This window comes from Hyla sarda, chromosome 6 (assembly GCF_029499605.1).
Source record: "Hyla sarda isolate aHylSar1 chromosome 6, aHylSar1.hap1, whole genome shotgun sequence".
NCBI classification, from domain to species: domain Eukaryota; kingdom Metazoa; phylum Chordata; class Amphibia; order Anura; family Hylidae; genus Hyla; species Hyla sarda.
In genome coordinates this window covers 37,527,101-37,551,006 of record NC_079194.1, presented here as the reverse complement: position 1 = coordinate 37,551,006, position 23,906 = coordinate 37,527,101, and the positions used below count along the sequence as shown (strand labels likewise).

General features: G+C 42.7%; 1 protein-coding gene across 2 annotated transcripts in view; it reads left to right on the top strand.

Annotated features, from left to right (window-relative positions):
• The first annotated feature begins 5,843 nt into the window (after positions 1–5,843).
• Positions 5,844–23,906, top strand: part of LOC130275488 (putative gastrointestinal growth factor xP4) — a 158,247-nt gene continuing 140,184 nt past the window's right edge. Inside the window, exon 1 of one of the 2 annotated variants that reach the window (XM_056523533.1) lies at positions 5,844–5,954. The gene's annotated coding sequence lies outside the window, so the exon portion shown is untranslated. Of the gene's footprint in view, positions 5,955–7,328; positions 7,660–23,906 lie in introns of those variants that run through there. The other variant, XM_056523534.1, reaches the window with a different exon arrangement.

The window sequence follows — 23,906 nt, the reverse complement described above, 5'->3', positions numbered from 1 at the left end:
ATACATACACTGTACAGCAATCATACCTCCATTATACATACACTGTACAGCAATCATACCTCCATTATACATACACTGTACAGCAATCATACCGCCATTATACATACACTGTACAGCAAGCATACCACCATTATACATACACTGTACAGCAAGCATACATCCATTATACATACACTGTACAGCAATCATACCTCCATTATACTTACACTGTACAGCAATCATACATTCAGTATACATACACTGTACAGCAATCATACCTCCATTATACATACACTGTACAGCAATCATACATTCATTATACATACACTGTACAGCAATCATACATCCATTATACATACACTGTACAGCAATCATACATCCATTATACGTACACTGTACAGCAATCATACATCCATTATACATACACTGTACAGCAATCATACCTCCATTATACATACACTGTACAGCAATCATACATCCATTATACATACACTGTACAGCAAGCATACCGCCATTATGCATACACTGTACAGCAATCATACCACCATTATACATACACTGTACAGCAATCATACATCCATTATACATACACTGTACAGCAATCATACCACCATTATACATACACTGTACAGCAATCATACATCCATTATATATACACTGTACAGCAATCATACCACCATTATACATACACTGTACAGCAATCATACCTCCATTATACATACACTGTGACTGTACAGCAATCATACATCCATTATACATACACTGTACAGCAATCATACCACCATTATACATACACTGTACAGCAATCATACATCCATTATACATACACTGTACAGAAATCATACCTCCATTATACATACACTGTACAGCAATCATACATCCATTATACATACACTGTACAGCAATCATACCACCATTATACATACACTGTACAGCAAGCATACCTCCATTATACATACACTGTACAGCAAGCATACCACCATTATACATACACTGTACAGCAAGCATACATCCATTATACATACACTGTACAGCAATCATACCTCCATTATACATACACTGTACAGCAATCATACCTCCATTATACATACACTGTACAGCAATCATACCTCCATTATACATACACTGTACAGCAATCATACCGCCATTAGACATACACTGTACAGCAATCATACATCCATTATACATACACTGTACAGCAATCATACCGCCATTATACATACACTGTACAGCAAGCTTACCACCATTATACATACACTGTACAGCAATCATACATCCATTATACATACACTGTACAGCAATCATACCGCCATTATACATACACTGTACAGCAAGCATACCGCCATTATACATACACTGTACAGCAAGCATACATCCATTATACATACACTGTACAGCAATCATACCTCCATTATACTTACACAGTACAGCAAGCATACCTCCATTATACATACACTTTACAGCAATCATACCTCCATTATACATACACTGTACAGCAAGCATACCACCATTATACATACACTGTACAGCAAGCATACCACCATTATACATACACTGTACAGCAATCATACATCCATTATACATACACTGTACAGCAATCATACCGCCATTATACATACACTGTACAGCAAGCATACCACCATTATACATACACTGTACAGCAAGCATACATCCATTATACATACACTGTACAGCAATCAAACCTCCATTATACTTACACTGTACAGCAAGCATACCGCCATTATACATACACTGTACAGCAATCATACCACCATTATACATGCACTGTACAGCAAGCATACCACCATTATACATACACTGTACAGCAATCATACATCCATTATACATACACTGTGCAGCAATCATACCGCCATTATACATACACTGTACAGCAAGCATACATCCATTATACATACACTGTACAGCAATCATACATCCATTATACATACACTGTACAGCAATCATACCTCCATTATACATACACTGTACAGCAAGCATACATCCATTATACATACACTGTACAGCAATCATACCTCCATTGTACTTACACTGTACAGCAAGCATACCTCCATTATACATACACTGTACAGCAAGCATACATCCATTATACATACACTGTACAGCAAGCATACATCCATTATACATACACTGTACAGCAATCATACATCCATTATACATACACTGTACAGCAATCATATATCCATTATACATACACTGTACAGCAAGCATACATCCATTATACATACACTGTACAGCAATCATACCTCCATTATACTTACACTGTACAGCAATCATACCTCCATTATACTTACACTGTACAGCAATCATACCTCCATTATACATACACTTTACAGCAATCATACCACCATTATACATACACTGTACAGCAAGCATACCTCCATTATACATACACTGTACAGCAATCATACATCCATTATACATACACTGTCTGTGACTGTACAGCAATCATATATCCAATCCATTATTAATGGATTGGATGTATGATTGCTGTACAGTCACAGTGTATGTATAATGGAGGTATGATTGCTGTACAGTGTATGTATAATGGAGCCTCCAATCCAAAAAAAAGTTTTAATAAAGTTTTTCATTTTGTTTGTATTGATATTTTTGAGTGTAGGTATATTTATGTATGTGTGCATGCAAGCAAGAGTGTGTGTGTATATATATCACACACACGCGTGCGCTGTGTGAGTTTGTGCTTTAGGGTGCACACCCTTATAGTGTTGCTCGCGAATATTCGCAATTCGAATTTTATTCGCGAATATCGCATATTCGCGAATTCGCGAATATTCGCGAATATAGGGCTATATATTCGTAATTACGAATATTCGTTTTTTTTTTTGTTTTTTTTTCTCAGTACACATCACAGTGATCATCCCTCTCTGCTTCCAGCTTATGTGGTGTAAGAAGGCTCTAATACTACTGTGTGAGACTGGCGTGCAAATGTTCGCATATACGAAAATTAGCATATGCTAATATTCGCATATGCGAATTTTCGCATATGTTATTTTTCGCACACGCGAATATTCACATATGCGAAAATATAACGAGAATATTACGAATATGCGAATATTCGCGAATATGACGAATATTCGTCCATATATTCGCGAATATTCGCGAATTCGAATATGGCCTATGCCGCTCAACACTACACCCTAATGCAATAGGCTGCGCACGCCTATGCTCCATACAACAGGTAATTTTCTGGGAGGAAAAGGTTGAGGGGCAAATTGCTGTTTGGGGGGTCGGGGGTCAGTGGGAGTTAAATGGGCAATTTCTTAATGTTTCCTGACCAGGGTGCCTCCAGCAGTTTTAAAAATACAACTCCCAGCATGCCTTTGGCTGTCCAGACATTCTGGGAGTTGTAGTTTTGCAACACTTTATCTATCTATCTCCTATCTATCTATCTATCTATATATCTCTCATATCTATCTATCTCATATCTATCTATCTATCTATCTCATATCTATCTCCTATCTATCTATCTATCTATCTAATTTCTATCTTATATCTCAGTGTTTGCTGACCATGGTGCCTTCAGCTGTTGCAAAACTATAACTCCCAGCATGCCTTTGGCTGCCCAGACATGCTGGGAGTTGTAGTTTTGCAACACTTTATCTATCTATCTCCTATCTATCTCATATCTATCTATCTATATCATATCTATCTATCTCATATCTATCAATTTCTCATATCTATCTATCTCCTATCTATCTATCTATCTATCTATCTATCTATCTATCTATCTATCTCCTATCTATCTCAGTGTTTGCTGACCATGGTGCCTCCAGCTGTTGCAAAACTATAACTCCCAGCATGCCTTTGGCTGTCCAGACACTTTCTCTATCTATCTCCTATCTATCTATCTATCTATCTATCTATCTCATATATATCTCTATCTATCTCATATCTATCAATTTCTCATATCTATCTATCTATCTATCTATCTCCTATCTATCTATCTATCTATCTATCTATCTATCTATCTATCTCAGTGTTTGCTGACCATGGTGCCTCCAGCTGTTGCAAAACTATAACTCCCAGCATGCATTTGGCTTTCCAGGCATGCTGAAAGTTATAGTTTAGCAACAGCTGGAGGCACCCGGGTTAGGAAATACTGATCTATCTATGTATCTAATATCTATATTATATCTGTGTTTCCAATATACCATTGTACCCAGTATACCAGTGTACCCAATATACCAGTGTACCCAGTGATACAGTGTACCCAATATACCAGTGTACCCAATATACCAGTGTACCCAATATACCAGTGTACCCAGTGATACAGTGTACCCAATATACCAGTGTACCCAGTGATACAGTGTACCCAATATACCAGTGTACCCAATATACCAGTGTACCCAATATACCAGTGTATCCAATATACCAGTGTACCCAGTGATACAGTGTACCCAATATACCAGTGTACCCAATATACCAGTGTACCCAGTGATACAGTGTACCCAATATACCAGTGTACCCAATATACCAGTGTACTCAGTGATATAGTGTACCCAATATACCAATGTACCCAATATACCAGTGTACCCAGTGATAGTGTTCCCAATATACCAGTATACCAATATACCAATGTACCCAGTGATACAGTGTACCCAATATACCAGTGTACCCAGTAATACAATGTACCCAATATACCAGTGTACCCAATATACCAGTGTACCCAGTGATACAGTGTACTCTCCCCAGGGCACTGGCTGCTCTTCTGCCCCACATAGTGGATAGTCCTGATGGGCAGGGGCATATACTGTCACCGGGGTCCGGGTATATATACTGTCACTGGGGTCCGGGTATATATACTGTCACTGGGGTCCGGGTATATATACTGTCACTGGGGTCCGGGTATATATACTGTCACTGGGGTCCGGGTATATATACTGTCACTGGGGTCCGGGTATATATACTGTCACTGGGGTCCGGGTATATATACTGTCACTGGGGTCCGGGTATATATACTGTCACTGGGGTCCGGGTATATATACTGTCACTGGGGTCCGGGTATATATACTGTCACTGGGGTCCGGGTATATATACTGTCACTGGGGTCCGGGTATATATACTGTCACTGGGGTCCGGGTTTATATACTGTCACTGGGGTCCGGGTATATATACTGTCACTGGGGTCCGGGTATATATACTGTCACTGGGGTCCGGGTATATTCCTCTTTCCTTCCTCATTAAACTAAAGGGCTCTTGTTTTTCTTGTCCTGTGTTTTCAAATATATTTATTTATAGATAATGTGGAAGTTAGTAGGTGGGGGGGGGGGGCTTGAGTTGTGTAAGGGGCCCCAACATTTCTGATGGCAGCCCTGGTCTTGTATATAATCACTTATATGGTATACAGACCCTGTGTACAGCTGGTAACTTTTGCTATATGGGCACTGTGTGGGGGAATACTGGTCTGTGTATAGTGGTTTTATTCAGTACAGTATGGCGGTATTATCAAGTTATTGTGTGATGTATATATTTCCTCCTTGTATACTGGTATTATTGTGTGATGTATATATTTCCTCCTCGTATACTGGTATTCTTGGTCATGGAAAATTATCTTATCTACGTTAACTTGTTATATATTTTCTTTTCTTTTATTTTGTGTGTAGGTTGGGGCATTAGGAGGCATTTGGGTTGGATAGGGGCGTTGCAGAGATGTGGCCATTGGTGGAGCCTCACAGGGGGCCCTTGCTTTATTTGGTCCGAGGGCCCTGAGTGTTGTCAGTCGGCCCCTGCCTGGGTGGTCACATGGGCTGGGTAACCTCCTGACCAGCGTGACTCACGTCACGGTATTGTAGGACTCTCCTCCCCCCTGTCAGAAAGAGGATGGTATGTGCTGCTTTCCTGCCTGGCCCACGCCCGTCAAAAATTTTTTACTGTGTGACAGCGGCTGAGGTCCCACCGGCGGTCCTTGTTCTCTGCTTCTGAAGTCCCCCAAAAAGGTACCACCACCAGTCATGAACTGACTTGCAATTCAGGTACATAGAAAAGCTAGGTGACAATTTCTCACCTAGATTTTCCATGCTCCTGAATGGCATGCCTGCTTATAAAAGCTCAGTTATTATAGGCAGACATGCCATTCAGGAGCATGGAAAATTAGGTGAGAAATTGTCACCTAGCTTTTCTGTGTACCTGAATGGCAATGGTGCTTATCATAGCTCAGCTATTATAGCTGGATTTACCTATAACCTTTCTGTCATATCTGTCTATTCTATGGTAAGCAGATATGCCATTCAGGAGCCCAGAAAAGCTAGGTGACAATTTCTCACCTAGCTTTTTCATTCTCCTGAATGGCATATCTGCATATAATAGCTCAGCTATTTTCGACAGATTTGACTAAAGGCTATAGGTAAATCCTATAATAACTGAGCTATTATAAGCAGATATGCCATTCAGAAGCATGAAAAAAGTGAGAAATTTATTTTAAGCTAATATGGACAGATTTGCGTATAATTAATAGTAGGTTATCCTTATAGGCTATAAACAGCAATGGCATTCAGGAGCACAGAAAAGCTAGGTGATAAGTTCTCACCTAGCTTTTTTATGCTCCTGAATGGCATATCTACTTATAATAGCACAGCTATTATAGACAGATTGGCCTAGAAGTTATAGATAGGTGTTCTTGACCCCTTCCTGCGAAAAAAAAGTAATAATACAATTTAATTAACCCTTTCCCTAATAAAAGTTGAATGACCTCCCTTTTCTAATTTTTCAAAGAAACATTTTTATCCCAAAAAAAAAAAAAAAGCGATATCGCTGCTTATAATGTTGAGTAATCTGCATGGTCAATGGCCCAATTTGGGTATTGTTGTAATCGTATGGACCTACAAAATAAAGCTAATGGGAGAGACTTATCAAAACCTGTGTAGAGTAGTGGTGCAGGTGCCCATAGCAACCAATCAGATCGCTTCTTTCATTTTTTTAAAAAGCCTCTGAAAAATGCGATCTGATTGGTTGCTATGGGCAACTGCACCTCTCTTCCTCACAGGTTTTGATAAATCTCCCCCAATGTGGGATTGTTTGCAAAAAGTGCTCTGTGTAGAAAATTGCATTTTTATTCAAGTTTGTCCAACAAATATTTGTTTGTTTGTCATTGCAAAGTATAATTGGTGACGCAAAAAAACAAGCCCTTATATGAGTCTGTAGGTAGAAAAATAAGAGTTATGTCTAGAGATGAGCGAATCGGAGCTGGCGACCCAGAATTCATTACGAATTTCAGAAAATATACGATTCGCAACGAATGTGAATATCGCTGCGATTCTATCGCACAAATCGCTTCATTAAACTCCATTTACTGCGGTGCAGGGCCCAGGGCATCTAAAATGGCCGATCCACATGTCAGTATATGGGGCAAGGAATGCTGGGAAGGCGGGAAGGGAGGTAGACATGATGACCCTGAATCACATGCAGGATGTAGCCAGTCACCCCTGTGATGTCACAGCCCTATATAATCGGCAGCCATCTTGCGGACAGTCACTTCATTATATTACACTGCAGAAGGATCATAGGACGCAGAGCCTGTGTGTGTTACAGCAGAGAAAAGCGCAGTCCAGCAGCGTTTAACATCCTCCTAGTAACATCAGATAAAAGAAGCGATCTGATTGGTTGCTGTGGGCAACTCAGCAACCAGCATATTCATCTATCCTGGTAATTTAATGTGCATAACGTGACGGATGCGCTTTATTTGTGTTAAACAAAATTGCTTTGTGTTGCTTTTTCATTTTATATATTTCGATAAAAAGGCCCATCAAAATCTTCAGCACCAGGCCCATGATCCTCTTAATCCGGCCCTGGTTATGGCCTCAGATGTCTGGGCCGCACTAGCGCTCCACTGAACGGATTAGCGTGTCTCTATCTTTCACCGACAGTTGCGGGTAACCCACTACCTCTCTGAAAGGTAAGCTGCCTCGAAGCAGGTGGTCTCCCCCGGTCACGTTTGTCTCCTGAATTTCCACTACTGCCACACCACGCTGACTGCCAACCGTGCTACCGCCTTGCTGACTCAAGGGCAACCTGCAACTCTCTTCTCTTTATGATGATTAAGCCCCTTCTGCACCCGGCTCCTGTTGGCGATAGGGATCATTTTTGCCAGGAAAGAAGAATCACAACTAAGTGCGGGTCATACACCTTAATAAAATGGGAATGGTTGGTGATATTAACTTCCTGTTTGTGGCACATTAGTATATGTGAGGGGGGAAACTTTTCAAGATGGGTGGTGACCATGGCGGTCATTTTGAAGTCGGCCATTTTGAATCCAACTTTAGTTTTTTCTATAGGAAGAGGGTCATGTGACACATATTGGGAATTTTACAAGAAAAACAATGATGTGCTTGGTTTTAACGTAACTTTATTCTTTCATGAGTTATTTACAAGGTTCTGACCACTTATAAAATGTGTTCAATGTGCTGCCCATTGTGTTGGATTGTCAATGCAACCCTCTTTTCTATATACTGCTATATACTACTATATACACCGCAGGAGAAATGCTAGCACAGGCTTCCAGTATCCGTATACACTGCTATATACTACTATATACACCGCAGGAGAAATGCTAGCACAGGCTTCCAGTATCCGTAGTTTCAGGTGTTGCACATCTCTTGTCTTCACAGCATAGACAATTGCCTTCAGATGACCCTAAAGATAAAAGTCTAAGGGGGTCAGTTCGGCAGACCTTGGGGGCCATTCAACTGGCCCACGACGACCAATCCACTTTCCAGAAAACTGTTTATCTAGGAATGCTCAGACCTGGCACGTTCCCTGAGTTTTTCCAGCAAGATGGTGACCACCACATTATGGGTGTCAGGTCCGAGCATTCCTAGATGAACAGTTTCCTGGAAAGTGGATTGGTCGTCGTGGGCCAGTTGAATGGCCCCCAAGGTCTCCCGATCTGACCCCCTTAGACTTTTATCTTTATGGTCATCTGAAGGCAATTGTCTATGCTTTGAAGACACGAGATGTGCAGCACCTGAAACTACGGATCCTGGAAGCCTGTGCTAGCATTTCTCCTGCGGTGTATATAGTAGTATATAGCAGTGTATACGGATACTGGAAGCCTGTGCTAGCATTTCTCCTGCGGTGTATACAGTAGTATATAGCAGTGTATACGGATACTGGAAGCCTGTGCTAGCATTTCTCCTGCGGTGTTGCTATCAGTGTGTGAAGAGTGGGAGAAGAGGGTTGCATTGACAATCCAACACAATGGGCAGCACATTGAACACATTTTATAAGTGGTCAGAAACTTGTAAATAACTCATAAAAGAATAAAGTTACTTTAAAACCAAGCACATCATTGTTTTTCTTGTGAAATTCCCAATAAGATTGAAGTGTCACATGACCCTCTTCCTATCGAAAAAACTAAAGTTGGATTCAAAATGTCCGACTTCAAAATGGCCGCCATGGTCACCACCCATCTTGAAAAGTTTCCCCCCTCACATATACTAATGTGCCATAAACAGGAAGTTAATATCACCAACCACTCCCATTTTATTAAGGTGTATCCATATAAATGGCCCACCCTGTACAGTATAGTACAATGCTCTGCGGAGGGTTGTTTTAATATAACGTTTGCTGTGTACAGTGTGGTGCAATGTTCTGCAGAGGGTAATTTCAATATAGCATTTACTGTGTACAGTGTGGTGCGGTGCTCTGCAAAGGGTCCTTGCAGTGTACTGCATATGGTGCAGTGTGATGCTCTGCAGAGGGTCTGGTTACAATATAAGATATACTGTATAACAGTATAGTGCAATGCTCTGCAGATGGTCTCGTCACAAAATAGTATACATGATATACAGTTGTGGTGCAATGCTCTGCAGATGGTCTTGTTACAATATAACATATTCTATATACAGAATAGTGCAATACTCTGCAGATGGTCTCGTTACAAGATAACAAACTTTATTCTGTTTAGTGCAATGCTCTGCAGATGGTCGTTACAATATAGCATGTACTGTGTGTGGTGTGGTGCAATGCTCTGCGGAGGGTCTCGTTACAGCACAGTGTGGCATATACTGTATACGGTGTAGTGCAATACTCTGCAGAGGGTCTCGTTGCAGTGTAGCATATACTGTGTGTGGTCGTGCAATGCTCTGCAGATAGTCCTGTTACAATATAACATATTCTATATACCGTATAGTGCAATACTCTGCAGATGGTCTCGTTACAACATAACAAACTTTATACAGTTTAGTGAAATGCTCTGCAGATGGTCGTTACAATATAGCATGTACTGTGTGTGGTGCAGTGCTCTGCGGAGGGTCCTTGCAAGTGTACTGCATATGGTGCAGTGTGATGCTCTGCAGAGGGTCTGGTTACAATATAACATATACTGTATAACAGTATAGTGCAATGCTCTGCAGATGGTCTCATCACAAAATGGTATACATGATATACAGTTGTGATGCAATGCTCTGCAGATGGTCTTGTTACAATATAACATATTCTATATACAGAATAGTGCAATACTCTGCAGATGGTCTCGTTACAAGATAACAAACTTTATTCTGTTTAGTGCAATGCTCTGCAGATGGTCGTTACAATATAGCATGTACTGTGTGCGGTGTGGTGCAATGCTCTGCGGAGGGTCTCGTTACAGCACAGTGTGGCATATACTGTATACGGTGTAGTGCAATACTCTGCAGAGGGTCTCGTTGCAGTGTAGCATATACTGTGTGGGGGTGCAATGCTCTGCAGATGGTCTTGTTACAATATAAAATATTTTATATACCGTATAGTGCAATACTCTGCAGATGGTCTCGTTACAACATAACATAAACTTTATACAGTTTAGTGAAATGCTCTGCAGATGGTCGTTACAATATAGCATGTACTGTGTGCGGTGTGGTGCAATGCTCTGCGGAGGGTCTCGTTACAGCACAGTGTGGCATATACTGTATACGGTGTGGTGCAATACTCTGCAGAGGGTCTCGTTGCAGTGTAGCATATACTGTGTGGGGGTGCAATGCTCTGCAGATGGTCTTGTTACAATATAACATATTCTATATACAATATAGTGCAATACTCTGCAGATGGTCTCGTTACAACATAACAAACTTTATACAATTTAGTGCAATGCTCTGCAGATGGTTGTTACAATATAGCATGTACTGTGTGCGGTGTGGTGCAATGTTCTGCGGAGGGGTCTCATTACAGCACAGTGTGGCATATACTGTATACGGTGTAGTGCAATACTCTGATGAGGGTCTCGTTGCAGTGTAGCATATACTGTGTGTGGTGGTGCAATGCTCTGTAGAGTATCTAGTTACAATATAGCATATACTGTATACGGTAGGGTGCAATGCTCTGTAGAGATATACAGTAACATGCTACATCTAATAAAATCATAGTATACACAGTGTAAACAGTTAATATTTGCTTACAGGGCATATAGTCCTAGCAACTGTTTACAGTGCACAAGGTCAGTAATCCTATACAGTGCATATGATTCTATATGGTTATATTCAGGACATACGGTCGTAGTATACAGTACATACGATTAGTATTGTATACGGTACATACGATTAGTATATTATAAAGTGCAGTCGTCTTAGTATTCAGTTAGTGCATACGGTCATAGCATTTTATAGTGTACCTGGTGTTAAAAGCAGGGGTTGATTTCCTGCGCAGAGTCAGCAGGCTCTGCTAGAGGTTACAGTAGTACTTAGCCCTATGCCTGTCCCCTGGTGGCAATTCACGTTTCTGATACAAAGTGTATTGCTGTATTATTTGTGTAGTGTTTTGGGCAGTGTGTGCGCTCATGGCGTTTGTGCGGTACCTGCTCGTAGCTTTTTTGCTGTTCATACGCTCTTGGCTTTATTCTGTTCAAGATGCTCATTGCATTAATACTGTACATACACTGGCAGCTTTCATTCTGTATTCTCACTCGCAGCATTTATTCGCTTCATACGCTCATAGCAACAAAAAAAAAAGCATTTAAGGGTGCAGACCATGCATAATTCACTTTGGTTGTATACCAGGTGTATGTCATTGTAGTGGCGTGCATAGCGTTTGTGCAGTGTTGTGGGTACGCTCGGGGCTTTGGCTGTTTATACACTCATTGCTTTTATGCTGTGCTTACGCTCATAGCATTATATTGTTTACATGCTTGTAGCATTATTGTTTCTTACGTTCATTGCATTCATATCATACATATGCTCCTAGTCTACTGGCAGGCATTCTAGCATTTATAGTGTTTATATTTTTGCAGTGTTTACCGTACATATGCTCGAAGCAGTCTTTTAAAATACATACACTTGTAGCATAGTTTATCGGTCATACATAGCATCACTGTAAATGTAGATTTTTCACACTGTTTATATGTAGCGTTTCACTGTACATAGCTTTTATGCTGTATATACACTCACAAAATATCGTATATGCATAGCATTCTGTACATTAACATTGTACACATGCTCAGCACTTATACTGCATATGCACTAGTTCATAGCATTCATCATTCATACGGTCGTAGAATTTTTATTCTATGCATTCGTTAATAGCTTTACTCGGTGCATAGGTGCCTAGCCTTCAAAGTATGTACATGTTCATCATGTGCATACGTTTCCTAGCATTCATATGGTTAGGATGTTGTGCATTCGGTTGGCTGTATTCTGTGCTTACGGATAGCATGCTTTATTCTTTGCATGTGATTATCATTTATTGTGGGCATACGGTTAGCGTTTTTTGCTGGGTGTGCATTCCACATCTTGCAATACATACATTATAATACATGATTACAGCATTTCATATTGTGCGAACATTTCATAGCAGCTATATCGAGCGTACCTATCTTATACCTGCCACGTCAGAATTCAGCCCCGGGCAGAAGGTCGACCCAATCATCTTGGCGGGAGGAGACAAAATGTCGCAAGTAGTCACCAATAATCTGGTTTACTCTCTCTACTTGTCCATTGGATTGGGGGTGATAGGAGGACGAGAAATTTAATTTGATCTTTAATTGGTTACAGAGAGCTCTCCAAAATTTCGACACAAATTGAACGCCTCTATCCGAGACGATATGCGTGGGAAGCCCGTGAAGACGAAAAATGTGCAGAAAAAATTGCTTTGCCAACTGTGGCGCTGAAGGAAGGCCTGGAAGCGGAATGAAGTGAGCCATTTTGGAAAAACGATCAACGACCACCCAGATGACGGTATTGCCATGGGATACAGGAAGATCAGTAATGAAATCCATGGCAATTTGGGACCATGGTTGCTCAGGGACGGGCAAAGGAAGGAGGAGTCCAGCAGGCTTCTGGCGAGGGGTTTTATCCCGGGCACAAATAGTACAGGCCCGAACGAAATCAGTAACGTCACCCTCTAGTGTAGGCCACCAATACAGACGGGAAATGAGCTGAATGGACTTTTTAATGCCAGCACGACCAGCCAGGTGAGAGGAATACCCCCATTTGAGAATCTTGAGGCGAAGGCGTGGAGGAACAAAAGTCTTTCCAGGGGGGTTTGCCCCAGTGAGGCTGGAGCAGAGGAGACCAGGCACTCAGGCGGTACGACATGCTGTAGAGGGGCTTCAGATTCGGAGGCATCAGAGGAACGAGAAAGGGCATTAGCTCTGACATTCTTGTCAGCGGGACGGAAGTGTATCTCGAAGTTAAAGCGGGCAAAAAACAATGACCATCTAGCCTGGCGAGGATTCAGACGCTGAGCGGACTGGAGGTAAGACAAATTCTTGTGGTCAGTATAAATGACAATGGGGTGTTTTGGAACCCTCCAATAGATGTCTCCACTCCTCGAGTGCTAACTTGATGGCCAGAAGTTCACGATCTCCAATAGAATAATTATTTTCTGCCGGAGAGAACGTTTTTAAGAAAAAACCACAAGTAATGTTACGTCTGGTAGCGTTTTTTTGAAGAAGTATGGCTCCAGCTCCGACTGAGGAAGCGTCAACTTCCAGGAAGAATGGCTTCAACGGATCAGGTCTGGACAGAACTGGTGCAGAGGCGAAGGCAGTTTTGAGACGATTGAAGGCCTCGTCCGATTGTGGAGGCCACGACTTAGGATTAGCATTCTTCCTGGTCAGAGCCACAATAGGGGCCACAATGGTGGAGAATTGGGGAATAAACTGTTGGTAATAGTTGGCAAATCCAAGGAAGCGTTGGATAGCACGGAGTCCAGAAGGGCGTGGCCAATCCAAAACCGCTGACAGTTTATCTAGGTCCATTTGAAGCCCTTGGCCAGAGACCAGGTAACCTAGGAAAGGAAGACTGTTGCATTCAAAGAGACATTTTTCAAATTTAGCGTACAGGTGGTTTTCACAAATTATTTGGAGCACTTGACGGACATGACGACGGTGTTCCTCTAAGTTAGAGGAAAAAATCAAGATGTCATCCAAGTAAACCACAACACAGGTATACAATAAGTCCCGAAAGATCTCATTAACGAAGTCCTGGAAGACTGCAGGGGCGTTGCAGAGCCCAAAGGGCATAACTAGATATTCAAAATGTCCATCTCTGGTATTGAAAGCGGTCTTCCACTCATCACCTTTCCGGATGCGAATAAGATTATACGCGCCCCTTAAGTCCAATTTGGTGAAGATACTTGCTCCACGAAGACAGTCAAAGAGTTCAGAGATCAAAGGCAGGGGATAGCGGTTTTTGATGGTAATTTTATTTAAACCGCGGTAGTCAATACATGGTCGTAAGGATCCATCCTTTTTAGAAACAAAGAAGAGCCCCGCTCCAGCAGGGGATGAGGACTTCCGAATAAAACCTCTCTTTAAGTTCTCCTGGATATACTCAGACATGGCTTGAGTCTCTGGGGCTGACAGAGGGTAAATCCTGCCACGGGGCGGAGTGGTACCAGGAAGGAGGTCAATGGGACAATCATAAGGTCTATGAGGAGGTAAGATCTCTGCTTGCTTTTTGCAGAAAACATCTGAAAAGTCCTGGTAACCCTTGGGAAGGCCCGGTAAAGGTGGAGCCTCAGGGGTTTGACAAGTGGGAGCAGATGTGAGGCAATGTTTGTGACAAGAAGGACCCCAAGTTTTGATTTCCCCGGTGGTCCAGTCAAGGGTAGGAGCATGATGTTGGAGCCACGGCAGGCGGGGAAGAACTTCAGAGGTGCGGTTAGGCAGAACGAAAAATTAAATTTTTTCATGGTGAAGTCCAATGCTCATGGGCAGGGGTTCAGTGCGGTAGCGCACAGTGCAGTCCAATTTTTCTCAGTTAAGAGATAAAGAGCAGTTTGACGAGACGGGTTACTGAGATACTGAACCTATTAAGAAAGAGGCCAAAATAAAGTTTCCTGCAGAACCTGAGTCCAAGAAGGCCACTGCTGAGAAGGAGGAGTTGGCGGAAGGAGAAATCCGCACAGGTAGAGTCAGACGTGGAGAGGCAGAATTCACACCGAGTCGTTTCACCCTTGTGAAGTAGGTGCGTGCGTTTCTCCTGAAGCGGAGGGCGGATAGGACAGTCTTTTAGGAAGTGTTCGGTACTAGCACAGTACAGGCACAAATTCTCATTACGGCGACAAGTCCTCTCTTGTAGGGTCAGGCGAGACCGATCCACTTGCATAGCCTCCTCGGCGGAAGGCACAGGAACAGATTGCAAAGGACGTTGGAAGAGAGGAGCCGGGGAGAGAAACCGCCTGGTGCGAACAAGATCATTTTCCTGTCGAAGTTCCTGGCGTCTTTCCGAGAAACGCATGTCGATGCGGGTGGCCAAATGAATTAGTTCAGACAGATTTGCAGGAATTTCTCGTGCGGCCAGGACATCTTTGATGTTTATGGATAAGCCTTTCTTGAAGGTCGCACAGAGGGCCTCATTGTTCCAGGATAGCTCAGAGGCGAGGGTACGGAACTGGATGGCGTATTCGCCCACAGAAGAACTCCCTTGGACAAGATTCAGAAAAGCAGTCTCGGCTGAGGAGGCCTGGGCTGGCTCCTCAAAAACACTTCGTACTTCTGAGAAGAAGGACTTGATAGTAGCGGTGGCGGGATCGTTGCGGTCCCAGAGCGGTGTGGCCCATGACAAGGCCTTTCCAGACAGGAGGCTGACCACGAAAGCCACCTTAGACCATTCAGTAGGGAATTGGTCCGACATCATCTCCAGGTGTAGGGAACACTGGGACAGGAATCCACGGCACTGTTTAGAGTCCCCATCAAACTTGTCCGGTAGAGACAGGCGGAAGCTGGGAGCAGCCACTCGCTGCAGAGGAGGTGCAGGAGCTGGCGGAGGAGATGATTGCTGTAATTGTGGCAGAAGCTGTTGCGGCATAACCTTCAGTTGAGTCAGCTGCTGTCCTTGTTGCGCGATCTGTTGTGATTGCTGGGCGACCACCGTGGTTAGGTCAGCGACACTAGGCAGCGGGACCTCAGCAGGATCCATGGCCGGATCTACTGTCAGGATCCGGACTGGTATGCAGCGAGGACACTGGAGGTGGATCCTCTCTGTCAGTGGGGTGATGGCGTGGGCCGTACCAGGGGAACGGAATCTAAGGGGTTACTGGTTTTCACCAGAGCCCGCCGCAAAGCCGGATGGACTTGCAGTGGCAGGTAACCCCCAGGTCGTTCCACCCGATAGCGACTCAACCCCAACTGACAGCTGAGACAGGCGCAGTACACAGGGACAAGGCAAGAGCAAGGTTGGACGTAGCAGAAGGTCAGGGCAGGCAGCAAGAGTCGTAGTCAGGGGCAGAAGATCTGGGTACACAGGCTTGGGAACACACTAAACGCTTTCTCAGAGCACTAAGGCAACAAGATCCGGCAAGGACAGGAAGGGGAAGTGGGTTTTTATATACAAGGAGCAGATGGAAGCTAATTAGGGTGATTGGGCCAGGCACCAATTAGTGGTGCGCTGGCCCTTTAAATCTGGGGGCCGCGCGCACCAGGACCCAGCAGGAGATCGGGACAGGTGAGTGGGACGGGATGCGATCCGTAAGCGGGCACGTCCCGCTCGGCGGATCGCATCCCCGCCGGGCACAATAGAGCAGCGTCTCCGGTCAGCGCTGCCGACCGGAGCGCTGCAGGGCAGAAGACCCCACGAGCGCTCTGCAGGAGGAGGAGGAGCCGGAGCACTCGGCATAACGGGGATGCACCCCATAAGTTATTGTTATGGACATGTCTTCAAAGCCATAACCTTTCCATTAGCAGGCTTTATTTTGTGTATACTGTTAGCAGGTTTATGCTGTACGTACGGTTAGCATGTTTCATGCTGTGCATACAGTTGATTTATTCTGTGATTACGGTTAGAATGTTTATTAGCATATGGTATTAACATGTTTACTCAGAACATATGTCTTAGCCATATACGGTTAGGGTAGTTTATCCTGTGCTTACCGATAGCAGGTTTCGTTATATGTATACGGTTAGCGTTTTTTGTTCTGTCCGTTCAGTGAGCATGTTTTTATTCTGTGTAATTGGTTAGCGTGTTTTATTCTGTGTGTACGGTAAGCGGTTTTATTCTGTGTATACGGTTAGTGGGTTAATTCTGGGTATTTGGTTAGGGGTTTTTTAGTCTGCATATACGCTTAGCAGGTTTTATCATGTTTATCATGTTTCACGGTTACTATGTTTTATTCTGTGTATTCAGTTAGTGGGTTTTAGCATGTTTTATCACATGTCACGGTTAGTATGTTTTATTCTGTACATACGGTTACAGTTATTCTGTGCATGAGGTTAGTATGTTATTAGGTGCATATGGTTAGCTCAATGGTTCACAAAGACCTGACACATCTCCAGGCACAATGGTTTCACAAAGATCTGTCACATCTACAGAATAGATGGTTTCACAAAGACCTGCCACATCTACAGGCATGATGGTTTCCCAAAGACCGGTCACGTCTGCAGGCATATTGGGTTCACAAATACCTGTCACGTCTATAGGCATGATGGTTCACAAAGACCGATCACATTTACAGAAATGATGTTTTCACAAAGACCTGTCACGTCTACAAGCACAATGGTTTCACAAAGACCTGTCACATCTACACGCACAATGGTTTCACAAAGACCTGTCACATCTACAGGAGCGTTGGCTACGCAGGGAACTGTCATCTGTAAAGGGTCATCACTCCCAAAACCAGTCAGGTCAGAATTTTGGCAGTTTATGTATGTCTGACTATACAGACTAAATCGTCAGGTAAGGTGCTTTCATGAGCCTTGTTTTGGTCGACAGGCGATATGACCCCACAAGGTCTATCAAGTAGATAGGTTCTTGCTTGTCATTTACCTGACAGTTTAATTTTGCCTCTTAGAGTTTAATTTTGCCTCTTAGAGTCATCCTTTCAGTGTCTATTTGAAGTAATGCCACAAGTAAGTATGTTAATAGGTATAGTTCAGTAAGTACGTCTGTCGGGTCCTATTATCATTCTCAGGTCGTTTCTTTCACAAATGGGCGTTACTACCACAGCTTCTCAGGTACGATTGCCGCCTCTAGTACTCACTAGTTGGTGGATGCTACTCTTTCCGACACACAAGGTATAGTCTACTTAGGGTATGTGAGGCTTGATGCTGCGTGTAGGCTGTGTTATTTCATGAATTGTTATTCATCCTATTATGGTTGCTTTTTTCCCTCTATAGGCGTGCCCTCCTATGCGGTTTAAGCACACCTCTGACCGCTATACTAAGTTAAGATTTTGCACAGGTATGTATGCAACGTTTTCAGTCACTAGCACTAGAGATGAGCCAACTTTTTAAAAATTTGATTCGGCCGATTAGCCGAATTTTCCGAAAAAGTTTGTTTCGATCCGAATTTTTTCACGGCAAAACTATATTAACCCTTAAGGACCAAGGACGTACTGGTACATCCTTGGTCCTGCTCCTGTGATATAACGCGGGATCACACGTAACCCTGCATGATATCACGGCGGGCCCGGCGTCATAGTGAAGCCGGGACCCGCCGCTAATAGCGCGCAGCGCCGATCACTAAAAGCGAAAGTGAAAGCTGCCGGTTAACTCAGTGGGCTGTTCTGGATAGCCGCGGCGAAATCACGGCATCCCGAACAGCTTACAGGACAGCGGGAGGGCCCCTACCTGCCTCCTCGCTGTCCGATCGCCGAATGACTGATCTGTGCCTGAGATCCAGGCATGAGCAGTCATGAGGCAGAATCATCGATCACTGATCCAGTGATCAATGATAAAGATCAGTGTGGGCAGTGTTATAGGTCCCTATGGGAGCTATAACACTACAAAAAAAAAGTGAAAAAAAAAAGTGAATGAATATCATTTAACCCCTCCCCTATTAAAAGTTTGAATCACCCCCCTTTTCCCATAAAAAAAAACTGTGTAAATAAAAATAAAAATAAACATATATGGCATCACCGCGTGTGGAAATGTCTGAATTATAAAAATATATCATTAATTAAACCGCTCGGTCAATGGCGTGCGCACAAAAAAATTCCAAAGTCCAAAATAGGGAATTTTTGGTCACTTTTTATATCATTTAAAAATGAATAAAAAGCGATCAATAAGTCCTATCAAGGCAAAAATGGTACCGTTAAAAACTTCAGATCACGGCGCAAAAATTAAGCCCTCATACCGCCCCATATACGGAAAAATAAAAAAGTTATAGGGGTCAGAAGATGACAATTTTAAACGTATTAATTTTCCTGCATGTAGTTATGATTTTTTCCAGAAGTACGACAAAATCAAACCTATATAAGTAGGGTATCATTTTAATCGTATGGACCTACAGAATAAAGATAAGGTGTCATTTTTACCGAAAAATGTACTACGTAGAAACGAAAGCCCCCAGAAGTTACAAAACGGCATATTTTTTTTCAATTTTGTCGCACAATGATTTTTTTTTCCGTTTCACCGTAGATTTTTGGGCGAAATGACTGATGTCATTACAAAGTATAATTGGTGGTGCAAAAAATAAGCAATCATATGGATTTTTAGGTGCAAAATTGAAAGAGTTATGATTTTTTTAAAGGCAAGGAGCAAAAAACGAAAATGCAAAAACGTAAAAAACCCCGGTCCTTAAGGGGTTAAAAAAGGCTATTTCTAGCCTACAGACAGCCTCAATAGGGGTATAGAACACTTTGCTGTGTTCTAAAACACATATGGAGTGTGCTGGGGTAGTGAAATAATACTGTTATTCAGAATAACATGCAGATTACCGGCATTGCTTTTAGAATCACTGCCGCACAGCAGCACAATGACAGAGCCACCACCAAGCTCTGTCATTGTGCTGCTGTGCGGCAGGGATTCTAAAAGCAATGCCGGTAATCTGCATGTTATTCAGTGTCATGAGACCATAAAGTGACTGAGTGACACAGCGTGGAGGTGTTGGCAGCATGAGGATACCATAAAGTGGCTGAATGGCACAGCATGGAGGTGTTGGTAGCATGAGGAGACCATATAGTGAATGAATGGCACAGTGTGGAGGTGTTGGCAGCATGAGGAGACCATATAGTGGATGAATGGCACAGCCCGGAGTTGCCAGCAGCATGAGTAGGCACTAGGCCTTCACAATCCCTAAGATTAAAAGATGAATTTAGAAATTTAAACTGAAGATTTTGGCGGGTGCTACCTATGATAAAATTTGAAATTCCCAGACCCAGGCCCAGCAGCGGCATCAGTAAACCATATATTGCCTGAATGACACAGCCTGGAGTTGGCTGATCCATGAGTACACACCAGGGCTTCACAATCCCCCCCCAAAAAACACAACAATTTTAGACACTTTTGAAGAAGAATTTGGGTAGCGGGTGCTACCTATGAGAAAATTTGAAATTCTCAGGCCCAGCAGCGGCATCAGTAAACCATATATTGCCTTAATGACACAGCCTGGAGTTGACTGATGCATGAGTACACACCAGGGCTTCACAATCCCCCCCAAAAAGCACAACAATTTTAGAAATTTTTGAAAAAGATTTTGGATAGCGGGTGCTACCTATGAGAAAATTTGAAGTTCCCAAACCCAGGCCCAGCAGCGGCATCAGTAAACCATATATTGCCTGAATGACAAAGCCTGGAGTTGGCTGATGCATGAGGAGACCATTGAAATGTCTGATTTTTTTTATTTTAAATTTAAATCAAACTTTGAGTGTCCCGGACCCTAGCGTGTGGGTAAGAAGGACCAAATCCAACAAGCCCCCACAGCAGCATCAGTAAACCATATATTGCCTGATTGACACAGCCTGGAGTTGGCTGGTGCACGAGTACACAGCAGGGCTTCACAATCCCCCCCAAAAAAACACAACATTTTTAGAAATTTTTGAAAAAGATTTTGGATAGCGGGTGCTACCTATGAGAAAATTTTAAATTCCCAGACCCAGGCCCAGCAGCGCCATCAGTAAACCATATATTGCCTGAATGACACAGCCTGGAGTTGGCTGATGCATGTGGAGAGTGAGACCATTGAAATGTCAGATTTTTTTATTTGGAAAGAATAATAGGGGGGAAGTGCCTAAAAAATATACTTTTAATTGATATGCATTAAAAACCACCACAAAGAAATAATAATACGTGATTCCCAAATAAAGGTAACTATGTTCAGCCACGCCTCACATCCAATGATGTGATATGAACCTGCTAATGTATATGTTGCAAGGCTCACACAACAATTTTGCTACCACATAAAGTGTCATAGGTGTCCAAAACACCCCATCCTCACTGACAAGATGCTTATATGAAAAAATCAGAACATTTTCAATAGTATACCCTGCAGTATGTAATAATCACTTTACTGCAACAACTATACACACTCTCCCAACGCTTGTTTCTGTCCTCCTAAGTAAAACATGCAACAGGGGGACGTCCTCATGGGATCAGGTGGTAACTCACAAATGAGGGTATACCAATAGATCACACAGAATGTGTCAAGCACAGTAACTATGACATTAACATTTTTCTAACACCGACATAGCAAGAGTATGTTAATTAATAAGACTCAAGATAGAATAAAATGACACCCCAAATGCCATTTAATCCGCAGTCGGTTGGTGGGCTCCCATATGTCCGGAGCTCTCACCACTATATAAAGCATGGACGGGTGCACATGTCACCAAGGATGGTTTGTAATCCTGTTAAGCCTGCAGTGACAGGACTCTGGGTCCAGTCTCCCCACGTGGCGCTGATTTTTTAATTTGAAATTTAAATCAAACTTTGAGTGTCCCGGACCCCAGAGTGTGGGTACGAAGGACCAAATCCAACAAGCCCCCACAGCAGCATCAGTAAACCATATATTGCCTGAATGACACAGCCAGGAGTTGGCTGATACATGGGTACACAGCAGGTCTACAAAATCCGCCCCCAAAAAAACAACATTTTACGAAATTTTTGAAAAAGATTTTGGATAGCGGGTGCTACCTATGAGAAAATTTGAAATTCCCAGACCCAGGCCCAGCAGCGCCATCAGTAAACCATATATTGCCTGAAGGACACAGCCTGGAGTTGACTGATGCATGAGGAGACCATTGAAATATCTGATTTTTTTATTTTAAATTTAAATCAAACTTTGAGTGTCCCAGACCCCAGTGTGTGGGTACGAAGGACCATATCCAACAAGCTCCCACAGGGCTCATGTGGCCATGAGATGTAGGCGCAATGTCTCCATTGCCATGACCGGACCTTTTTTTTTTTTGTACCTTTGTTTAAGAACAAGCACACATCCAAGAGTCCAGAAGACACTATAATGCATGACGGTGGACCACAAAAAGACATTCTTCTCTAAAGTAATGTTTTCTGAAATAAAGAAGCAGAGTTCATCCATCTCCATATTATTTTTTAAAATTGTTAAAAAATCACACACAACAAGCGTTCAATGGTGTAATGGTTATTATTCTGGAAAATTCAAGTTTATTACTGAGAAAATTATCAGAACATTTAAAAAAAAAAAAAAAAAACAGTACCCAAGAGGGTTTAATAACCCCATACATTGCACCATAAATGTTGAAATTTTAATTAAGCATGTATGTATCTATTTCAAAAATCCTAAAATTAAAGGCCCAGGCCCAGAAGCATCATGAAGGCAAGTAGTTCCTGAAAGACACAGGAGCAGTCAGGAGTAGGCATCAGCAGTACCCAAGAGGCTTTCATAACCCCTTACATTGCACAATCCATCGTGAGATCGAGCAATAACAGGTGTGTGCTGCCCTCAGATGTCCAGGGCTGCACGCGTGCTACACTGAACGGACCAGCGTGTGTCTATCCTTCACCGACAAGGTGGGTAACCCGCTGAACCCCATTCGAGATAGGGATCGGGGATTGCAATTATTTGCCATGAAAGAAGAATTCCAACTAAGTGCGGGTCATAAGCTCAGGTTCATTAAGTCCCTGCTCTTTGTACACACCGCATGTCTCTAATACCGATTGGATGGTTTAGTGAGGTCCTCGGATCGGCCCCGGAGGGGTAGGCGACGGCCCTGGCAGAGCGCCGAGAATTTAAAGATCATTGTTGAAATTAGCATTAAGCATGTATTAGCTACTGCTAAACTTCCAAAAATTAAAGGCCCAAGGCCAGAAGCATCAGTGGGGCAAGAAGTTCCTGAAAGACACAGGATGAGTCAGGAGCAAGCATTCGCAGTACCCAAGAGGGTTTCATAACCGCTTACATTTAAAGATCAATGTTGAAATTTGCATAAAGCATGTATTTAGCTACTGCTAAACATCCAAAAATTAAAGGCCAAAGGCCAGAAGCGTCAGTGGGGCAACTAGTTCCTGAAAGACACAGGATGAGCCAGGAGCAGGCATTTGCAGTACCCAAGAAGGTTTCATAACCCCTTACATTTAAAGATCAATGTTGAAATTTGCATTAAGCATGTATTTAGCTACTGCTAAACATCCAAAAATTTAAAGGCCCAAGGCCAGAAGCATCAGTGAGGCAAGTAGTTTCTGATAGTTACAGGATGAGCCAGGAGCCGGCATTTGCAGTACCAAAGAGGGTTTCATAATCCTAATTGATAACCCAAGAGGGTTTCATAACCATAATTGGGAAGTGTTG